This window comes from Eschrichtius robustus, chromosome 20 (assembly GCF_028021215.1).
Source record: "Eschrichtius robustus isolate mEscRob2 chromosome 20, mEscRob2.pri, whole genome shotgun sequence".
In the NCBI taxonomy this organism is placed as follows: Eukaryota; Metazoa; Chordata; class Mammalia; order Artiodactyla; family Eschrichtiidae; genus Eschrichtius; species Eschrichtius robustus.
Genome location: NC_090843.1, coordinates 12,466,984 through 12,472,983, shown reverse-complemented (window position 1 = coordinate 12,472,983; position 6,000 = coordinate 12,466,984).

The window sequence follows — 6,000 nt, the reverse complement described above, 5'->3', positions numbered from 1 at the left end:
CACGTGTGCGTGCGTGTATGTGGGAGTTGCTGTGTAAACGTATGCATGTGGGTACGAACATGTGTGGCTGTGTACATGTGGGCAGGGTGTGTGTGTGTGTGTGTGTGTGTGTGTGTAGGGCAGGCCAGCAATACCCAGTAAGCAGGTTGGAGTCAGCATGGGCTGAGTGGTCGGACCGAGGTCCCTTGGAGAGGGGTTTATGGCAGGTCACCGGGAACTATCCATGCTCAGGAGTCACCTCCCCTCACATTCCCAGATGTGAATTTGTAACAGCCCCCGAGACCTAGACACACACTGAGCCTCCCAGACCGCAGCCCATTGGGGCATCCACACAGCACAGACCCAGGACAGCATCAGTTGGACCAAATGGCCCCTCCCCCAGCTGGAGCCGCCTCAGGTCTGGATCGCCAGCCTCGACCACCTCGGAGGCACAGAGTCCTCCCTCACCAGGTCCAGAGGAATAGTCACCCCCATCCCCCCAGCACCCTCTAAGGGGAGGTGGGACTGGCTAGCACCCTGAGGCTGCATGATCTGCCTGAGTGGGCATTTATTGTTCAGAGAGAAAAAAGCCTGGAAGGAAACACACCAAAATGTTTATGTGATTGTCCCTGAAAAGTGCAAAAATTGGTAAAAATTTTTTTTTTCTTCCCACTTTTTGTTATTTTACAAACAAAATGTCATATAGTAGACATATAATAGATGTATAATCAAAGTTAAAATTTTGTTAATTAAGGTTCAAAATTAAATTGTGTGTACTTGGCCCTCCATCTAACATTTTTTTGGACAACTATTTACTCAGCATCAGTCCATCCCATGTCATTGCATGCCAGGCACTGAGCAAGCACAGAGGAATGGTGACCTGCAAAATGGACCAGCTCCCCAGGGCTGGGGAGAGTTGGGGTGTATGGGGCATAACCACTGATGGGTATGGGCTTATTTTGAGGGGATGAAAAGTCAATCCTCGTTATTTGCAGATTCTGTGTTTCCAAATTCACACACATGATAAAACTTATTTGTAACCCCAAAATCAACACCTACTTTCCTGGTCATTCTCAGACACGCAAACAACGGTGAAAAAAATTTGAGTTGCCAGACGTGCCCATCCCCAGCTGAGGCTTAACTAGGTGAGGCTTGGCCCCAGAGACTCCGAGAACATGGAAACAGTAGGGGGCAGTGCAGAGTAAAGCAAGAAAGCCAATGGGAATTAACATCATTCTGGAATTAGATTATGGTGATGGTTACACAATTCTGTGAATGTAATAAAAAAACTAGTGAATTATACACTTCAAAACTGTACATTTTTTGATGTGTGAGTGATGTCTCAATAAAGATGTTATTTTAAAAGTGGCCAAGATGAAATTAAAAATTGAAATAGCCCTATATTTATTACATAATTTGAATTGAACAAAAAATTCCCATAAAGAAATCTCCAGGATCAGATGGTTTCATTGGTGAATTCTATCAAACATGTAGGGAAGGAATAACATCAATCTTACACACAGTCTTCCAGAAAATAGATGAGGACATTTCCCAATTCGTTTTATGAGGCCAGCATTACTCTGGTACCAAAGTCAGACAAACACATTACCAAAAAAACTGACCAGCTGAATCTAAACTTTACATGGAAATGCTAAACACATAGAATATAAAAAGCAACCTTGAAAAAGAACAAAGTTGAAGGACTTACACAGCCTGACTTCAAGACCTACTATGAAGTGCCAAAAAATTAATCTGTAGGGACTTCCCTAGTGTGCAGTGGTTAAGAACCCGCCTGCCAGTGCAGGGGACACGGATTCGAGCCCTGGTCCAGGGAAATCCCACGTGCCACGGAGCAACCAAGCCCGTGCACCGAAACTACTGAGCCTGCGCTCTAGAGCCCAAGAGCCACAACTACTGAGCCCTTGTGCCACAACTACTGAAGCCCGCACGCCTAGAGCCCCTGCTCCACAGCAAGAGAAGCCAGTGCAAGGAGAAGCCCGCACATCACAGCAAAGAGTAGTCCCCGCTCGCCACAACTAGAGAAAGCCCGTGTGCAGCAACGAAGACCCAAGGCAGCCAAAAATATTTTTAAATATTAAAAAATATATATATATTAATCTGTCGATCTAAGAAAGAAATGGAAATTTTTATTTGAGCCAAATTTGAGGATTATAACCCAGGAAGAGCATCTCAGAAAGCTCTGAGAACTGTTCCACCCATTAGAAGTCAAGGCACAGTTATGTAAGTTTTTTGAGACAGAAGGCTGCACATCAAATGACATATTATAGACAATTTACATGATCCAAATCTAAGTGTCATCCTGGTGGGTCACGTGACCCCATACAAGATGAGGAAGAAATGCTATCCCTGGGCTTCCCTGGTGGCACAGTGGTTAAGAATCCGCCTGCCAATGCAGGGGACACAGGTTCGAGCCCTGGTCCGGGAAGATCCCAGATGCCACGGAGCAACTAAGCCTGTGAGCCACAACTACTGAGCCTGCACTCTAGAGCTCATAAACCACAACTACTGAAGCCCACGCACCTAGAGCCCATGCTCCGCGACAAGAGAAGCCACTGCAATGAGAAGCCTGCACATTGCAACGAATAGTAACCCCCACTCGCCACAACTAGAGAAAGCCCGCGTGCAGTAACGAAGACCCAACACAGCCAAAAATAAATAAATTAAATTAAATTAATTTTAAAAAACATTAAAAAAAAAAAAAGAAATACTATCCCTTAAGGAGTTGTCTTGTTGATGCTGGGAGAATGTTAGTCTTTACAGTTGAGCAGGTATTCCTGCTGATGGGGGAGGTTTGGTTGATGCCTAATGCAGATACACGATGCACAGTGAGGGGAGAAGGGAGGTCGAAGAGCAGAGAAGATTTTTTGTTTGAATACCTCTTGTCTTGCCATAAAAATATGACTTTCATTTCACAAAACTACAGTATGGAGACTGTGACGCTGGCACTGGGACCAACAGATGGATCCGTGGGACACACAGCAGAGCCCAGCCACAGATACGCGCTTCTACTATCATAGAGTTCCCAACAGAGTCACCAGAGCAATTCAAGGGGGGAAAGTCTTTTCAACAAATGATGCCAGAATTAGTTTACTAATTAATTTTTTATACTTAAAAAAAAAAATGAAGCCAACCTAGAGAATGTATGTCAGGATGCGCCAGGCTGTGCTGCAGAAACCACTAAGCCCTGGAAGTGTATTTGTTCACATCACACTGTTGACATGCATGGGTGGTGAGTCAGGAACTCAGGCTGCTTATATCCTTGGGGCCCAGCATCCTTGGATCGTCTAGGTGAAATGGAGGAGAAAGCGGGATGAAGGCATACTAGATACACACCATCTGAGCCCAGTAGGGATGTTAATTTCCCATATGTCACTGGCTTGAAGAAGTCACATGGCCACCATAACAGCCAGGGAAGCTGGAACCGGTAAAGAGTGCTGTGGCATTGATGTTACTGAAAGCAAATTCATGTGCCCGATGAGTGAGGCCAAACATGCCGAAACATCGGAGTTTGGAGCAGAGAAAGGTTGATTGCAGGGTCAAGCAAGGAGAACAAGAAAGGGTTACTCATGCTCAAAAAACCTGAACTCCCGGATGGTTTTCCAGGAGAAGATTTTAATAGGTGAAATTTGGGGTGAAGGCTGCAGGGTGTGACTTTCTTCTGATTGGTTGGTGGTGAGGTAGCAGGGCAGTATTCCAGGAATCTTGGCTCAGCCTGAGGTTACAATCCTCTACCTCGGTGGGGGCCTTAGTTCCTGCAGAAGAGCTCAAAGATATTGTTACGTATATTCCTTGAGGAGGAACCAGGACCCTGCCCCAAGGCTGCACTATTGTTTCTTGACTGCTCCTCCTTTGTTTCTGCATTGCCTCCCTTCCCTGATTAGCAACTCTTTGAATCTGCCCTTTGGAACTCAGGGAAGGCCAAGGAAGCTGAACGAAACCTATTTCCTACAAACAAGAAACAGGGGACAGGGAAAGGATTTGTACTCGGGAGGGCCCTCAGGGTCCTGGCTCCGTCTCACCGAGTGGACAGAGGGAAAGATCCTGGGTCTCTGATGTTGCTGGTGCCACGTTCTCATCATGCATTTGTTATTATGAGAGAAACATTTCAGCCAGTGTTAATCACCTTGTTTGCAGCTAGAAGCACTCCTAACTCATATGGAATGTGAAGCAAGGTCCATAAGTACAAATCGTTTTTGGAAGGAGTAGTAAGGGGAAGAAAAATGAAATAAAAGAGGTGTTGGGCTGCACCCCACAGGCCTACAAGGCCTGTGCTTGCCCAGCTTCAAGATCAAAGAAAGAGCCCGGAGTCAGCAACAGAGACATCAGTGGTTTAATGGGTGGGGGAACTTACGTGTCCAAGACAACGTCCTAGAACGACACCGCACCATGTGCAGCGGGGCGGCAAGCAGGACATGGCAGCAGCCTTCGCTCCCAGGCCGGGGTGTGTGTGTGTGGGGTGGTGATGGGACAGGGCGGGGAGATTGCCAGTTATAGGGGGAATTGACATCAGGTGGGCTCATTAGTTACCAGGGAAACCAGTAGAGGGGCACGCCCCTCACCACCCCTTTGGTAAGAATGATCTCTAGCTGGGGCCTAGCGCAAGTATGTAAGAAGGTCAGTCATGTGAGTAGGGTGTAAGTGAAGCAGGCACTGGTCCTGCGGGGGATGTACAGAGAGCAAGAGGACAGCCATCTTGAGTGTCCTGACCACACAGGAGGAATATAAAAAATAGAGGAGATATGGAAGGAAGGCCCCTCATGTTGAGAGGGCGGCTCTGTTACCAAGTCCAAGCTCGAACTGCTCACTGCACGAAAGGCCAATAAATTGAGAGACGAGGTGTTGGGGCAAAGGAACAGCAACTATTCAGAAAGCCAGCAGATCAAGAAGATGGTGGACTAGTGTCCCAAAGAACCATCTTCCCCGAGTTAGAATTCAGGCTTCTTATACTAAAAGGGGAGGGGGGAAAGTTCTGGTTCTGCCAGACTCTGGAAGGGATGTGTTAATTTCTTCCTTCCTTCAGCCATTCACAGGTGGGCCTGGTTGGGATATTTCATGTCAGCTAAACAAAGGTATTTTAGCTTCACGCTCTTTACCTGGGAGGCAGGGTTCCCAGTGATGGGCCATTATGTGTAATTTAAGCTAATAGGCAACATCCCTTTAGTAATTACCTTGTCAGAATACAAGGCTCTTCCCTATTACAGCTCCTGGGTGCTGCACACAGTTATAAGGGAAAGTCATCATTCTTTTTTTATAAATTTATTTATTATTTTTGGCTGTGCTGGGTCTTCGTTGCTGTGCGGGTTCTCTCTAGTTGCGGCGAGCGGGGGCTACTCTTCCTTGCGGTGCACGGATTTCTCATTGCGGTGGCTTCTCTTTGTTGCCGAGCACAGGCTCTAGGCACACGGGCTTCAGTAGTTGTGGCATGCAGGCTCAGTAGTTGTGGCACACGGGCTTAGTTGCTCCACGGCATGTGGGATCTTCCCGGACCAGGGATCGAACCCGTGTCCCCTGCACTGGCAGGCGGATTCTTAACCACTGCACCATCAGAGAAGTCCCAATTCCACACACTTAATCCCCAAAGACAACTTGGTCACACTTGCCACAATGGTAGCAGATTCAAAGCAGGAATCAAAATGTGTACCCTCAGAGATCTGACTCCACCTGGCAGTGGAGGACAAGAGAATATGGGCAGTGTAAGGAGATAAGCAGTAGTTATGGCCATGTGACCATGTGACCAGTTGCAGAAAAGAGAACTATAATAATTTCATCCTCATTTTTACACAAGTATATTTGTGTACATATTAACCGATTTTTCTTCTCTTCTCTTGTCCCTCTCATTCACCATCTATCATAATATGTGTTAATAGTGGTTATCTTTCTACATCAGCATATAAGTTGCAGGATATATAAGGGGGGTGCGACTCAGTTGGAAGAGGAATGAACATCACCCAGAGATGGATAAAGGGACTTTACGTCACCTTCTGGGGAGAGGGTAGCATG